Raw genomic sequence first — 17,750 nt, 5'->3', positions numbered from 1 at the left:
AGGGATGGCTGGGCCTGGGGATTAGGAGGGCAAGGAGAAGCCCTTGCGCACCCGCAGACCCCTTCTTTTCACCGCTCGCACGCAAATGCGTCCCGACATTTTGACGCTCCTCAGGTTTGCCATCGCGGCCTAACTTTTCACAGCACTCCTCCTCCTCCTCCTCAGTGCCCCCGCGAACCGAACCGAGACGCATGCACAACACACACACACACACACACACCACACACACACACACACACACACACCCGCCATCGCACAGCCTTTTTTCCCCCCTCAATCACGACCTCTCTTCCTGTCTTGTTCTCATTCCTTCCCCATTGTGTCTATTTCATTGGATGTCAATATATCAAAGTACCAAATCATCAAAGTAGGAAATGTCTGTTTAGGGACCATCCAGCCAGCTATAGACGCTATATTCATGGGCAGCATCCGCCGGCCTAGTCGCACAAGAAACCAGTCCAAACTTCCAACAAGGAGCTGGTTTTTTTTTGGTAGTTGTTTGGCTGCGCAACATGAAAAGGTGTATCGACCACAACCATTTGCATCTGCAAACGATTGCGTGTGACGCCAGTGAAGGAGGAGCGCTGAGAAACGTGCTCAAGACGAGTCCCAGATGAAACACCCTGCACACACTTAACTGCTCCTTTAAGGCTAATATTTGTGATGCAACCTGACAACCTGCACTGCTGCAGCACAAAATTAAAAAAAAAACAGCAACACAACCTTCCACAAGTGTGGCAAACAGCGCATAAAAAAAGAGGTGGGGTCGATATTACAAAACACTTAAAATGCACCCCCCCAATACTCATTATACAACTTTTCCTTAAATGACCCTCGTTGAGAGCTCTTTAGGTGCGTGCATTAGCACAACAACGAGGCTCATTAGGGCCTCCCGCGTGCACACCTGATAACAGGTATTTTCCCCTTTAGGATGTTAAAGGGCCTGGGGGACGCAGCCTGCCGTTGGATGTGAATGGATGGCCGGTTAAAAAAAGGAGGGATTGCTGTGCTTCAGAAGTTAATGGAGTGTCATCTCCCTGCATTAACAGCTGCCCATGACAGGGCCCTATTCTTACCAGGTCACCAGGGTCACGGATGCGCCCGGACAGCGCCGCTATGCATAATTTGATGTAAAGCTATGTTTTTCCGAGTTGAGATAAAACAGCGTTTCCTGCTATCTGACAAGACTGGCTCCTGCAAGCGGGGCTACGTTATCCTGGCGCACAGAGCTTGAGGAAGAGAAAGCGGGCAAGCGGGCGTTGATACGACATCTTTGCTGGTTGCAATAAGCGAATGGCTGCGTTTACTGTGCATCTCATTCCCGCAGATTAGCATCTTAAACACCGCCGCATTCATCACTGCTACAGCATCATAATGACACAACGCCTTTAGTCTGGGGGGTGGGTGTGCGTGTGCGTGTGTGTGTGTGTGTGTGTGTGTGTGTGTGTGTGTGTATGTGTGTGTGTGTGTGTGTGTGTGTGGGTGTGGGTGTGTGTTTTGACTGCACCTGTTCAACTTGAGCATATACAGTAGCTCTACCTAGGCCTATAAATGCCCTACATTTATCACATGTGAATAAATTATTGGAAATGTTATGTGAAGCATATGTAAAATATCTCCAATTCGTGCAAGTATGATACATATTTTGTTAAATTTGTTGCATCACCTTTTTCTTTTTTTTATAAACCCAGCTATGTCTTATAATGGCCAACATTTGAGAATTATTTTATTTCAATTTTCTAATAAAATACCTACACTGTCAAGTCCAAACAGAGACTGCTTTGAGGTTAAATTTCACACACATACTTTACACACTGTCCGAGGTTCCTTGTCCAAAAACCAGACATCAGAACTGAGACTCCCAATAATTATAAGACTGGTGAAAAATAATGTGACTTGAACGGCAAAAAAAAAATCAAATCCCCCTGAAAATATTGGACCCCCATGCTGATGGCAGACTTACAATTATGTAGTCAAGACATTTTCAATTAGTCTTGTTGTTAATTATGACACCATTCATTCACGAGCACTGGCCTCCCAAATGCACAACACATAACATTTAAATTTATTTGCAAACGTTTTTGTTTTTTTTAATTGATGGATAACCCACAGGGCTACGCGTTTGACTTTTCCATTATAATGATAATAATCAATTAGGCCTGCTGAAAGAAGGCCTGACCTTTCAACTTATTGTTGTTGTTATTTTAATTAGTTGATCCATTTTTGGCGGTAAATAATTTCAAACGGTGGCTTTTTTTTCGGTTGATTTTTGTAATTACAAAATGGGAGGGAGGACGCAAAAACAAAAAAAAAAAAGCGGATCTGCAAAAGTAAACCAGAATTTAAAAGTGTGCAGCCAAAATGAAAGACGCGCACTGCGGGATTAGAGGGGGGGTTTGAATTAAACACACAAAAAAGAAAAGGCGTTTCATAAAGGGACTTGGAAACACATTTCCATCTGCTTTAACTTTCTTCTTTTCTTTTCTTTTCTTTTCTTTCTTTCAACAACTTTTATTGTGTTCCGCTCTCCTTCTCGAGGCGGTCAGATCCGCGTTAATAATTTGCCCGAGTGTCGAAAGGGGGCTTTTTTTTTGGCTGAAGAAGCGTCCCGCGCGCGGCCGAGTGGCTCGAGCCGCCGCAGCAGCAGTTTGTACAGCGGCGTGAAACCCGAGACGCGGACGGGCCGAACGACACACAGAATGTGGAACAGCTGGCGGAGAGCGGAGCGGAGGGAGGCGGAGGGGGGGTTAAAACAAATATCTTCACATGCGGAGGCTTTGCTATACCCTTGTATTTTGGTGGGGGGGGGGGTCGAAGTATATCAATAAAAAGAAAGGAAAAAAACCCTCGATCATAATGAAGAAATGCGTTACTGCGTTGGAGGAGACGGACCTTGCGACAAGTTGGCATTTTAAATCTGGTGTGAGAAGTTTACAAAACGTCCCAAAAACAACGGATGTGCATGACTTGCAAATATATATAAAATATATATATTGTGTGTGTGTGTGTGTGTGTGTGTGTGTGTGTGTGTGTGTGTGTGTGTGTGTGTGTGTGTAAAGGTCAAGGCGTATAGGGGCACCTAAATCGACAAGATATTTTTTGGTTATGACAAGAGTCCAAACATAGTCGGGGGGGGGGGGATAAAAAATCTTTTCCCTGTTCGTTGAAAATAACCCTTCAACAAGTTTACCGGATGAACTGCATTACGGGATAAACTGAGTCAATACAGACACGGGTTGGTAAAATCGCGGTGAAATATGATCGCCCATAAATATGCGTGCATCCCTCTCTCTCCCCCTCCCCCCCGCTCCCTTCTCTCGGCCGAGCTCCAATGAAGTTTTATGTCTGCACAAGTTCGCCGAGTTTCAGCCCGCGCGACTCGCCACGGTGGGATCGCACGTGCGTCGCGGGCTCGCGGCGCACACAACAACAACAAAAAACAGCGGATTTTGGCGTCGTGTCAGGCAGCCCAGTCCGGCTCCGTGTTACCCCGCAACCACTCGCTATCAACAACGCACTCGCCCGTCCTGCTTTAAAGTGCGGTAAGCAACGTCAAGCGAGACGCCCGCCCCACGCTGTCCGCCTCCACGTTACCGGGACTTGTTCTACATCTCAGCCACGGCTCAGTTTATTGTTCTGTTTTGGGGTTTTTTTGGGGGTTTTTTTTAAGACAAGGTGTTGCTGTTGCGTCGTTGTTTTAATTAAAATACGGCGTTTCCCGCAGTTGTTCGCTTCGTATCCAAACATGTTCAATTCTGCGAGATCGCATCTTTCTGACCTGTGATGCCTCTGTCGATCGGAGCGGGTCCGTGCCCTGCTTCTGTCTCAACTTCCAGAGTAGCCTCGAAAGGAAAAGCAACAGCGTTCAAAACTCTACACGGGATTTCTTTTCTTTTTCTTTTCTTTTCTTGTAAACTACTCACGTCGTTATAGGCGATGTCTCCTGTAACCCTTAGTCGCTGTGTCTTCTCCTCGCCCCCCCCCCAAAAAACAAAAATAATTATAATAAAAAATGTTCTTCTTTTCTTCTTCTTCTTCTTCTTTCTTCTTCGCCTTCTTTTTCCTCTTGTGGTAGAGTTGCAGATGTGCCTCTCCGCGCCGCTCTGGAGTTTGCCTGGGACCTTTTTTTTTTTTCAACGCAGCAACTCCAAAGCGGCGCTGCAGGAGTTTTCACTTCTTGTCCGTCTTTCTCCTCCTTTCCTTTTCACAGTTTAGCGACCGCCGAACAAACACCATCAGCCTGCTGATCCGTCTGCCGACAGCAGATCACCGACGTGCATTAACAAAAAACAACCACACACACAGACACACACGCACGCACACGCACACACACACAGCGTGCACAGTTGTTATTACATTAAGGACGCTTTTTCGAGGAGAAGAGGGGTTGAAGTGTGCAACTCCAGCTGCTCTTTCCCTCCGCTTGACTCCTCCCTTCGGATAACTCCCTCCTTTTTACTCCTCTCTTTCTATTCTATCTGCCCGGTCCCCCTCCCTTCTTTTCTTTTCTTTTTTTTCCCTCTTTTTTTTGTTGCTTTGCTGCTCTGGGCTCCTGTGTCTTACTGGGCCGGTGTGGAGCCAACATGTTTGAAAGTTGGATCTCTTCTTTTTTCCTGCATGACGAACCTAATGGGGTCTACTTCCACAGTGTCGCATACTTAGAGGCATTTGATAGACGTCTGCAGAGCCTCCTCCAAGTTTGACTCGAAGGAAGCCGCTGCAGACCTGGCCTCTGCAGCCGCATCCGGTCAGTGTGCTGCGTGGTCTTGTTGTTGCAGCATCATATTGAATAATAAAAGACACGATGCCTTCAGCGTGGTGCGTAACAGCGCTCTAAGAACCTATAACATCATTAGGACCGTAGCTGCCATCCACTCTCGCAGAGGTTTGGGGATGGGGACAGGAGAACTTCCCACTCTGGAATATAACAAATAATCCAAACCAACGATAACACAACTGCATAACAAACCTTTCCCCCCTCTACATATCGCTTTCAACTGAAATGTGGCATGATGATGTAATCAGACCCACAGACCACAGCATGCTTTGTTTGGTTTGTTTGTTTTTTATCTGTATGATTTTTATGGCACATAATACAGGCATTGGAAACTTCTAACCTGCATCATATGCGTCTGCAAAAGGTTGCTAGTTACAATTGGACAAAGTCTAACAAGTTGCAAACATGACATGTTGACTGTTGTGTAGTGTAAAAGCTTCTTTAGTCACTGCATGCTCAGCTTTGGTGTGTGTGTGTGTGTGTGTGTGTGTGTGTGTGTGTGTGTGTGTGTGTGTGTGTGCATGTGTGTGTGTGTGTGTGAATATAATGTGGGTGTGTATACGTTCCCAGTCATTTGAACCAGATCATTTTTACAGCCCCCATCCCCCCACCCCACACATACACACAGCAAAAACCTGCAAGGACTTGGACATCCTAATATAACAAACCCACTGGAAACAGTTGATATGAGTCCAGTACTCGTTGTCCTGCGTTCAGCCATCTCAATGAGACCCGCTGCTACGAGGGAGCAGAGGAGACCCTTCCTGTAGGGTCAGGTGTAATCAATACCCCAAGTCAATATACAGGGAAATTATGTGATAAGGGGTCTTCAGGGCACTGTTTCAATCAATGAAAAGGTGGGAGTTTAAAGAGGAAAATTGCCAGTTAATCGTTTTAGTGGGATTTGATTGTGTGTGTGTGTGTGTGTGCGTGTGTGTGTGTGTGTGCATGTGTGTGTGTGCGAAGCATGCAGCCAAGAGGTCAAGTCGACCAACACATTCTGTTTATCTCACCAAACAACCGGTCGGTTTGTGAGGCCACTTAGGAAATATCCAAGAAGACATTTTAGGAATCTTTCGATTCATGGCCGCCGCTCACCCACGTCGATCTGCCAATAACGCGTGCATTGACTAATTACGGCCTCGATCAATCAGCGCCTAAGCTCCTCTGCCACGACCGTCATCCTGCTCCTCAATCAATAAAACTCAAAAAAATGTTTATTCTAATTTCTGTCATAATATGGAGATAGAGTTTCTTTACTTTTTTCTTTCTTTCTTTTTTTGATGGACAGCTCAGGAAACCAGCAACCCATATGAGCACTCTGTCACGGATCGCTGCGGATGTTTAAGTGCAAGTCAATGCATGGTTTGGCCTTATTGTAAATATCAATCTAATTCTTAAAAAAAAAAAAAAAGAAAAAAAAAGAATTTCCATATCTAACGAAGACGTCCTATCAGTCTCAGTGGAGGAGTCGATGCACACCCAGGTAGCTATTCGACCCCATTGCAGTGAAAACACACAGATATAAGCCATACAGATGTGGTCTGAAATACAGATGTAGATATGACGCATAAGTGATAAGGTGGAGAATAGTCGCTGGGGTACTGATCGATTTCCGCTGTGCTGCAGCCATATAGTTACAATATTTAAAAAAAAAAACTATTGTCTGTGATGGGGGGAAGTCAGCCGAGTGGGTAGACAGTCGGAGGTGCTGTGTAAGACACGGCTAATTCTCCTGTCAGTTTGTCAGGCTGTGCTCATCTGGCCTGGACTACACAGAGATAAAGTCCTTGTTATGAATCTCTCAAAGAGAATCCAAGGAACGTGAAGGTGGGGGGGGGACAGAGCAGGGGGGGGCATAGGGTGGAGTGAGGCGGGGGAGAACAAGAGGAGAGAGAGAGAGAAAGGAAGGGAGGCGGGGAGGGGAGGGGTGTGTGCATGGGCATCAGTAGGGTTAGCGGCTCCCGAAAGTATTTCATCAAAGAGGGCCAGGATCCTGGGGATTGAGATTCTGCCCGGAGGCAAGTAACCAATGGTCTCCCAAGAACATATTCCAAAGTAGGACTCACAGAGCCAAAGCACACATCAAAAGCACCTCTGTAGCCAAAGCGATTCTGGAGGAGAAAGAAAGGGGTACAGGTCCCTTCTTGGCCCCCTTTAAGCCCCAGATCTCACCCCAATTAAGAAGGAACTACTGTTTGTTCCAGACCCTGAGATCTGCAGACAGGGAGGTGCACTCACTAAGGTAGACAGACACACACACGCACACACACGCACACACACGCACGCACATATGCACACACACATGCACACACATATGTACACACACAAACACACATGCACACACACGCACACATGCACACACACATGCACACACACAAACACACATGCACACATGCACACACACAAACACACATGCACACACTTATACACACATATATACACACATGCACACACATGCACGCACACATACACATGCACACATACATGCACATACACAAACACGTACACACACATGCACACACACACACGCACACACATGCACACAGACACACACACATAGAAACATATATATATATATACTAATAAAAATACACTAGCATACACACACACACTCACACACACGCATATCTCTCTGTCCTCACATCCGCTTTACACACATGTACACACACTCACATGCTCTCACAGACATGCTTAAACGCGCGCCAACAAACACACACACACACATGAACCAACAACAAAAAAAAAAAAACAACAACACGGGCTTGCAGAGGCACGCTGACACACACACAGTATCGCACACTTCCCCGCCAGCAAATATCTGGGAAATTCTTCATGTTGAGGATCAGCGTCTCTATCTTAACACTTATTTGTTAAAATAATGGCCGACTGATAGAGCCCGTGTCCAGTTTCAGCCATGACCTCACTGAAATAATATGTAGTGCTCAGTGTGTCCATATATGTTACATGAGAAACAGTAAATCAATACTTGGCAGAATGTACTGTAGACATTTGGATTTTTCCCTTTAATTCCTCGCCGTTGGACAGATGTCACTGTGAAATGGATATGCCAGTATAAGCATATTATATCCACACAGATGTGACCACTGGAAATGTGCAGGCTGCATGAGCAAGAGAAGGACAGAGGCTGAGTTTGGGGTTTTTTTTCACAACAAAGACCCTTTTTTTAAAAAAAATTTTTTAAAGTAAGGGGCATCATTACCAGGACCTTTTTTTGAATTGCCCACTTTTGCAAAACACGCATTTCACGTACGGCTGAAACTCTGAAAGGCTACAAAAGAGATCCTCCCAATTTGCTTTTTAATCTTCTCTGTTACTATTGTCAAGTGGGACTTGCACATAAAAATACCAAGTGTGTTTGTTTTGAGTCACATGTGGCAAATAGAAAAAAAAGTTTGGTTTTTTTTTTACTCACTGTCACATCATTTCCCCTAAATCACGAAACGGCGACGCGGAAAATAACCCCCAAGTAGTCTGAACTTGGCTGCTTATTGCCTCGTCCCCTTCTGCAACCACCCCAGCCCAAGCACTTCCCCCCTGACGGCCGCAGCAAAACACCAATAATTATTTGCAAACACTATTTAACCTCCATCTATTGTCAGTGGAGCGTTACTTGACCTCGCTTACTTGTTTGCTCCGGGTGCTGGGGCACAAGTGGCCCTGACAAGTGGACCAGCGGAGCGGTCTGCTCCCGCCACCTGACTTGTGTATCAGTCTGTCAGGGACCACAGCTATGGGGCCAAACAAGCCCACTACAAAGGAGAGTTTCAATGGCCCCTAATCTACTGGCAGGAGTGCATTATAAGGCTATCCATCCCAAAGCTGTGTGTGCACAGGGTTCAAGAAGTGCCCTCTACACCGCACGCACACACACACACACACACACACACACACACACACACACACACACACACACACACATTCTGTCCTCTCTCTCTCACTCTCTCACTCTCTCTCTCTTTCTCGGCCTCCCCCCGTGCATATCCACTTATGCACATACATGCTCACCGTAGCAAATCCGCCTAAGAGCAAACAGTGAGGACACCATGAGATAAAGCACTCCTCCACCCCCCCAACCACCCCCCACCCCCTCTCTCTGCTGTCTGTCCCTGTGCCTGCTGGAGGTATATCGGGTGTCTATGAGCGGGCCATTAGTCTGCATGACTGATAACAGACTCTCAACCCCAATAATCAAGAAAGGGATATTTGCGGTTATTTTGAATCCGTCAGAAATAATAAAATGCAAAACTATATCCACTTGGGCTATTTAAGCAATTTCCTTTTGATAACGTCCCGAAGGGATTCCGTGTGGATTTCCAAATGATGACATAATAAAATGGCGAAGCCCGCGCCCCCTTATCAGGGTGGATTAAAAGGGAATAATGAAACAGAGAGGGTTTGGAGCCTTGTGTGGTATGAATATGATTATCTAATGGACTGCAATGGAGAGGCATGTTAATTCCACTTTAACGCAAGACCTTTCCCAGACTATCTCCTGCCCCTGGCTCCTCCTAAGCCCCCCTCTCCCCACTCTCAAGCTGTTACTCACTCACTCTCTCTCTCTCTCTCTCTCTCTCTCTCTCTCTCTCTCTCTCTCTCTCTCTCTCTCTCTGTCCTTTAAGTTCAAATAATCGTTGTTCTGCTTTCCCGCAGAAGTCATTATGTATTGGGTCTATCTCTGTGTATGAACGTGAGCATGGGAGAGTGATTAATCCCCCCCCCACCCCCCCGCGTTCTTTAGGTTTGATTGGAGTGTGTTGGCCTCTAACTTTCAGACAAAAGCACCCCGGGCAGTTATCGGATTCAGATTTCTTTTCCTTTTCTTTTTTCCACGCATGGAGATCATTTTTGCTTGAAGAATGTGGGTCACTTTCATACAAACTCAAATCAAACTTTTTTTTTTGGGAGCCACCATTTCAAATCATATTACACGGTCCGTGAGACTGAGTGTTGCCAGGCCTATATATTTGAATACTGGGTCAAAAGTATGCATATCCCCCCTCTCTGTGACGAACCCTCTGCAACTTTAACCCTGGTACTGACTAGCTGTGGACGTTCAAGTACACAGTATGGATTTGCATTTACATGCATCCATTTAGCAGATGCCTATATCTTTTTTTAATCCAATGGGACGTGCAAGAGAGTTAGCAACTAGCAGATAAATGTGGGGCATCATGGATGCATGTCATGCCAAGTGCATTTAATGTACGTGCACCTCAGATCATCAAGAGCGGGTGATAGGGAGTTTTATCTCGTCTGGTTTAATCTATTCTATGCACTTATTCACATCAAGGGATTGACCCCCTCCCTCCCCTTGACCCCCCCCCTCCGAAAGGTAATCATTAGCCATCCTACACCAATTAAGGATAAAAGTCATGTGCGGGCCTTCTGTCAAGATCCTTGCAGAGATGTTTTCAAACTTACATGACTCATGCGTGTGTTTACCGTGGGATGTTGATTGAGTAAGAGTCCCCCTAAAAAGCCTCCCTCCTTTTGATCCAAAAAATAAAAAAATAAAAAAATGGCAGACCAATTTTGGCCCAGAGTTGGGGGTGGGGGGTGTGCATCCAGCATCATTAGGGCCATTACAGCCAATGAGACTCCTTGAGCCCACAGTCAAGTCCACTCCCGTCTAAAGCAAGGCACCGGCAGCATTGTGGAGCAGCGCACGCATCCTGAAAGCAGCCTGGGCTCCCACAGGACACAGTTAAAAAAAAAAGAAAAAGAAAAGAAAAAGCGCATCAATATTTCATCAAACTACTCTCCCTTTCTGGTCCAGATCAAAGCCTCGACTCCCACAGTCCTACAGGTAGAGATGGCTCTTTTGTTTTCGCTCCTCAGGTAGGGCGGTATAGTCAGAGACTCTGTTCTCCTTTAGAAGCCGCTCAGCTCTTCCATCTCTGGGCTCGCTGCCTCACTTGTGGACGGGGAGGCTAAGAGGAAAGGGTAGCGATTATGAGGGTGGAAACATGTTGTAGGGGCAGTCCAGAGATTGAGCTGATTGGCCCTGTGGTGCCTTGTTGTTTCCTGTTTTTATTTATTTATTTATCTATCTATCTATCTATTTATTTGGGGGGGGGGGTTCCAGTTTAGACTTTGCTGAGAACAAATTGGGCACATCTGCAATTGAGTTTTTCTTTTACTTTAGAAAGGAAACTGTTTCAGCACACAAAATGTCGTCACCATCATCATCATCATCACCAACATTATCACCACCAACATCATCACCATCATCATAATCATCATCACCACCAATATCGTCATCATCATCACCAACATCATCACCACCAACATCATCGTCATATTCATCATCACCACAACAGCATCACCATCATCATAACATCATCACCACCACCATCATCATCATCACCACCATCATTAATTATTCTTTTATACTCTTTACAACTAACGACTGGGCTTGCATTATTTATGCATGGGAATGTGGGTTGAGATGTGGTGTTGGAGGGTAATAAAGACAAAAGTAACTGAATAACCGGGACTGTTTTCTTGGTTACTGTGAAGGTCATCTTTGGTTTCCCATGAAGAATTCAGGCTTTGGTAACGCCATATTTAAAGGTTCAGGTGTTCTCTTTCTGCCATTTCAGTCCATCTGTGAATAAACGGAGCGAAATGCTAAGCACTGAATTACTCGGCATAATGATGGCAGCATTGATTGAACAAACGGGGTGCAATGGGATACAGGTGCGTTCATTTTGCTCATAGTGCTGGGCAGCGACGCATCACTCAGTCAGGTGGATGGAGATGCTGTAACACTTAAATAAAGCGCTTACATGGAACGGCGATAAAAAGAGGAATAGCGTGAGTCACAATTGAATTAGAGGAGTTTGCTCCTTCGGTAGCTGGCTACTGTATATATAGAGTATGGGTGCCTTGAGTCCTTCTGTCTGGTGAGACTCTAAAATAATGCAGTGTGTCAAAGGAAGGTAGAAGGGCTGCAAGGCGTGTGTGTGCATGTGTGTGCGTTTGTGACTTTATCTTTGCACATGCAAACCCGCGAGGATGGACATTGTGCATGTGTGCACGCTTCCGTCTCCACCGTCTCCACCCCCACTACCCCCCCCCCGCTATATTAACCCATGTCCTCTGCCTGCATGCTGCAAGGCTGGCTGTTCGGCGAGCGGCGCCTATGCCTGAACACGCGAGGCCTCTCCTCTCATCATCAGCGTCAATCTGCGGCTGTCACTCCGAGCCGGACAGTGACTAACGACGCTCCCAGTCAGTCACACACTTATCACCACACAGGTAACATGCAGGCCTGGAAATGACTGACGTGAAATGGAAACGTCTCTCATTCTGTGGGCCCCAGAGCTGAAGTGAAATATTAGCTGCTGGAAAGATGGCAGATGATAAGAGGCTCCGTGTTTGGGGCTGTGATTGTGGAGGTCCAGCTTCTATTACATGTATTTTTACACAGAGGAGTGGTATGGAAATCCCGTTTGCCTCGGATAAAGGATGGCCTACCTTCTCTTTTCCCTTTGCTGGATGAATCAATTCCGCACAGTCTACAACAACGCTCCACAACTTTGCCAAACGAGCCAGTTCCTAACTTTTGGGATAAAGCCTTTGTGACAGCACACTTTTCCTTGTTACATTAATAAATGGTGCTCCAAGCCAGTGGGTCATTGTTGATACATGAGCCATTGTCGCCCAGTCTCAGTCTGGTCTGCAAGACCAGATCATAGGCCCGTTGTGTACAGAATGCAACCCGGTCAGTGTCAATGGGTCACATATGCCTCCTCTGTCTCCTCTATTACTTACAGGTTCTACTGTGTTCTCTCCCGCTCCTCTCTTCTGCTTTCTCTTTCTCTCTTACTCCTATTTCTCCTTCATGCACACACACACATACTATGGACACAGGTACACACTCACGCACACCTAAATCCCCCCGGTGCACAAAGATGGATGGAGTGTTCCTGAACCACAGGTGCTGCTCCACTTGTGAGTCGTCCGCATTCCTCACCATGCGGTTAGTTGAGCTGCTCAGCTTTTACTTTTCATTATTTTCCCCAGAGCAAATTATCACAGCACCTCCGAGTCTGGGAATAATACGGCATATTAGGAATACCATATCAATCTGCCTGCCAATTAGCAGGTCTTTTGAGAAGACCTTCTTTTGGAGCCAACATGCAGAGCAAGATAACCCTGGCGAACTCGACGCTTGTCTGAAGCCCAGCCCTCCACATTACCACTAGATGGCGGTAGATCCATTTACTGCGCGTGCTCGCTTGACAATCGCCCCGATGGTGTAACCCACAGGCTGGATTTTCTATGCCAGCTCCGCCATCTTGCGGTGAATATTGCCACTACCTCATTACCATCTCGTGGCGGAGCCCCGGGTTTACTCAGATTCCCATTAGAGGCTTCAGGGCTTTGACGTTTGAAGATAAATTGCACGTTGAAGCACTAATAGGAATATAGGCCATGTTCTCAATGTCTCCCTTTTTAAAAAAAAGAAAGTGTGACAGTAGTCGCCTTCCCCTGATAAGCTGGTGATGAACCTTGATCGATCGTCGTAAGCATTACAGAGCGTTGTGAAGTTGATTTGTGTATTGACATTTGCCCTGTGGAGTGAAAAACCACGTCAAAGATGAAACATTAAACAACACGGAATGATAAAAGGATAAAAGTAACCCATTTTAAGCCACAACTGCGCCATTACCGGTATGAGTGGTGAGATTGTCCGAGTTGTTTAAATCAGTTGCCGGAAAACAAGAACAAAGAAAACAAAACAGAGGCCGGCTCTCTGTCGTGGCAAGGCCAGTGTTGCTCAGCATGTTGTTGATTTGTCTGATCGCTTCCTGTCGTGAAAGAAGAGGAGCCAGAACAAAGGAGGAGAATGAGGGCACGTCTGTGGTCTCACCTGAACTGAGCAGGTACAGTTGTGTGGGGTCAACCTCAACACCCTCAATAACAACCAAGCTTGTTGATAACATTTACTGCGTAAGTCTCTCTCTCTCTCTCTCTCTAGCCTGGGGGGGGGGGGGTTATACGTTTGGTCGTGCACACACGTTTGTCTGTCCGTGGCTAATCACCTATCATCTTAAAAATTACATTTTAACGGCAGTTATGACTGTATGACGAAGACCCTCTCGTGGTTGACGTGATTCAAAACTTTCGAAAAATGTATGTTTCTCACTACCGCCGCTCCCTCTCTTCAGTCACTCTCTCGCTCGCTTGACCAACGCTGATCTCGCTTGCTGCACGATCGGAGTCCATTTTGCGCATGCGCGACTCCACGGTCGACTCGGATCGGGCGGCGACATGAACAAAAAAGTTATTACAAGAATTTTGATAATCCAAAAAAATGCGAAAGTTATATAAGAACAACAGGAAGTGTTGCATATTCTTGTCGCTGTGCATGTGAGTCGTGCATTTGCGAGCATAAACGGTTGACACAGCTGTAGCCACCCATCCATCCATCCATTATCCAAACACCCTGTACAGGCCGCCAGGCCATCACAGCCCCCCCACCCACCCACACCGAATGGTGTGATTGGCTGAGGTGCCAGGTGAGAGCGTATCCGATTGAGTTTGGAGTCGATGGCTGAGGAGGTGCGAGATCAAACACAGGTGAGGCTGAGAGGGAGTTCCACCGACTCCCATCTCACTGACGGCTCTCCCAACGGCAGACAAGTCTCTCCCTTCACTTTCATATCAGCCACAGAACCCCCCCAATGACTGTGTGCTGGCTCGTAGGATGCACACACACGCACACGCACACACACGCACACACACGCGCACACACTTAGGGACAATTTAGTGCGGCCGATTCACCTGACCTACATGTCTTTGGACTGTGGGAGGAAAGCGGAGCCCGCGGAGGAAACCCACGCAGACACGGCGAGAACATGCAAACTCCACTCAGAAGACGACCCCCAAGGCTGAACTACCCCGGGGCTCGAACCCAGGACCTTCTTGCTGTGAGGTGACCGGCTGACCGCGCTTACCACTGCGCCACCGTGCCGCCCCCCTGCTGTATCATATTACGAAAATAAAGACAGGGTTAGGGTCAGACCAAAATGGTTCATAGCAAGCTTTTTCTTTTTGAAAAGTGCAAGTTAGACTTGGTCGCACTCGTGCGAGGGTCCGCCAAGGAGTCTCAGCATCCACCCACTGACAGGCAAAACGTTTTTTTAGGTATATTTTTTTAGTTTGAACGCTGCATATTAAACCCCCCCCCCCCCCATATTTCCTATTCAGTCGGCTGGTTTGTCACCAAGTCCGAGCACCGGAGAAAGGGAGATAGGCCTGGCGGGGATCTGCTCTCTACTGGGGGCACCACCGGCATAACAGGGTGGACCACTCACTGTATGTAACCACCGAGCTATAGGGACTGTACGTGCTCTCGGTAGACAGACATGCCCCCCCCCGTGTCACCTTGCTGTTGTAATGTGCCTTGCAGAAATATAAAGACATTTCAAGTCAACGAGTATGCAGTCAAATGCCATCTGCAGAAACAGAAGAACATTTTCTGAACTACTTACGCAATGCTAAATCCATGTAACGGATCTTCTGCAAAGCAGATACAGAATTGTACTTGCTTTTTTTTCTTTCAGGGACTGAAACCCGTGTTAAAACACCGATACCCGCAGCACCTACATGCTCGGGGAGTCTACATTATACATCACAGGGCTCAAGGCCCACACCTTGCTTTTCAATTCAAGACATCAAGGCGGCCTTTGCGGGAAGTGTTAGGCAAGCCTTACCAGTATAATGTTCCATCAGCTACCATCAGATACACTTGATGTTCTCTGCTTTTCATGGCATTGGCCAAGTCTGGAAACATAACACCGTGTATGGTGGGTTCTGCATGCCACTTGCATAGATGGTTTGGCACCGAGTTAACAAAAAAAGTCGTGCATGCAATTGTTTAATGTGCTGTGCTGAATCTCTTGATTCTAATGGCCTACCCCTCTTATACCAAGGCCAAAGTATCCAAATCAATCGCAATACTATTCAAAGTCAAAGATCTTCTACATCAAGCTTCACTTCACACCTTGTACTGTTCCCTCATACTTCCACACATCACCTGCTGTGTGCAAGTGTGGGGGAACACGTATAAAACCAACACCGGTTCAATCTTCATTATTCAAAAAAGAGCCGTAAGGATAGTAAACAAAGCTAACTGCAGAGAACCAACAAACCAACTCTTTATCAAACTAAAAACACTAAAATCCAAAGATCTGGTGGACTTTAAAACTGCTCAAATCATGTACAAAGTGTTAAATCATAAAGTACCCAGCGGTATCCAGGGGCTGTTCCAGCTGAGGGGGAGCAGTTATGACCCGAGAGGAACATGTACGTTTAAACACAACCCAGTCAGGACAAATGCAAAATATCACTGTGTCACAACCAAAGGTGACAAGATGTGGAACAACTGTAGTGATGAAATGAAAACATGTGACTCAATAATCACATTTAAAAGACTCTTTAAAGATAATGTGTTGGACAGATATGGGAGGGAGCTGGGACATCTTGTTTTGATGTTGCTCTGGACTTGCTTTGTCCTTGTTGTGTTGAATGAATGATCTTTGTTTGGTTTACCAGACATCACGGTCCCTGGTGGGAGATGACTGAGTTTTCATTTAAATCCCACAGCTCACTGTTGAAATACTAAAATAGAAAAGGGGGGGAGGGGGTAGGACTAGAAACGTTTTTAACTTCTGCCTACTCCTTCTCCAACTGCCGAGATTTGAAACAAATGTTTGATGATGATGTCGCTCGCTTGTTTTGTTTTGTTTGTTGTTTTAATCACACATTTTAATCCCATTTTTGCAACGTTCGAAATAAACCGAAATAAGCTAAGCTAAACCTCTGCCATCTTCCGATCAACGTGGACGTACGTGCAAAACGCATGCGCGCTCAGGCAGGCGGTTAATGAGTCGACGAGATATCGTGTGAAAAAAATCTGCCTGCTTTGCGTGTCATTCAAGTGCTGAGTCACCCGTAGTTTGAGGTCAGTTGCGTCGTCTTTCATGTCGGTGGCATCAGTCAACTGCCAGCTTTCGAGCGGAGTACCACAGCGCGCAGCAGCGCCTCGAGAAATGACGCAGCCCTGCAGTGGCGCGCGGTACACAGTCAGAATGAAACCGCCGCGGGCTCGTCGGTCCGCACTCGACTGTGAGCTCACCGCGGAGAGGACGTTACGCCAGGGGAAGCACTTTCCATTAAGAAGACTATACAGAGACCAACACGGGAGCTGGCGGGTCGAGTCCCCGTCTTATCTCCGGCTTGATCCGGCGTCCCTACGGACACAACCGGCCGTGTCTGCGGGTTGGAAGCCGGATGTGGGTATGTGTCCTGGTCACTGCACTAGCGCCTCCTCTGGTCGGTCGGGGATCCTGTTCAGGGGGGAGGGGAACTGGGGGGGGGGGGGAGTAGTGTGATCCTCCCACGCGCTACGTCCCCCCTGGTGAAACTGCTCACTGTCAGGTGAAAAGAAGCGGCTGGCGACTCCACGTGTGGTAGTTTGCAGCCCTCCCCGGATCAGCAGAGGGGGTGGAGACCGGGACGGCTCGGAAGGGTGGGGTAATTGGCAAGAAAAAAGGAGGGGGAAAATGCCCCCCCCCTAAAAAAAAAAGTCTGTAGAGAGGCAGAAACAATCCCAGATACTACCAAATCCACATGCAACAGTAATCTATTCTTCAAATTATAGTTTATTACTGACATCTTCTTCCCCCCCCCTTTATAAGTGGTGCACAAATTGGGATTGTGCACAGCTACAGAAGACATGAAAGAAACAGATGCCATGACCAGTGCTAAAGTGACTCAGATTTCAGCATGTTTAATCACTTCAATTGTTTTGCACCCGTAAATCAAAAGTAGAAATTTAATTTTACTATTTAACAACATCAGCACACTGTAAATACAGAACAGGAAAAAAAACTGTCAACTTGGCAAATAAGCAAACACAAAAAATACACACTACTGT

Source organism: Lampris incognitus, chromosome 19, assembly GCF_029633865.1.
Source record: "Lampris incognitus isolate fLamInc1 chromosome 19, fLamInc1.hap2, whole genome shotgun sequence".
NCBI classification, from domain to species: Eukaryota; Metazoa; Chordata; class Actinopteri; order Lampriformes; family Lampridae; genus Lampris; species Lampris incognitus.
This window is presented reverse-complemented; position numbering follows the sequence as displayed.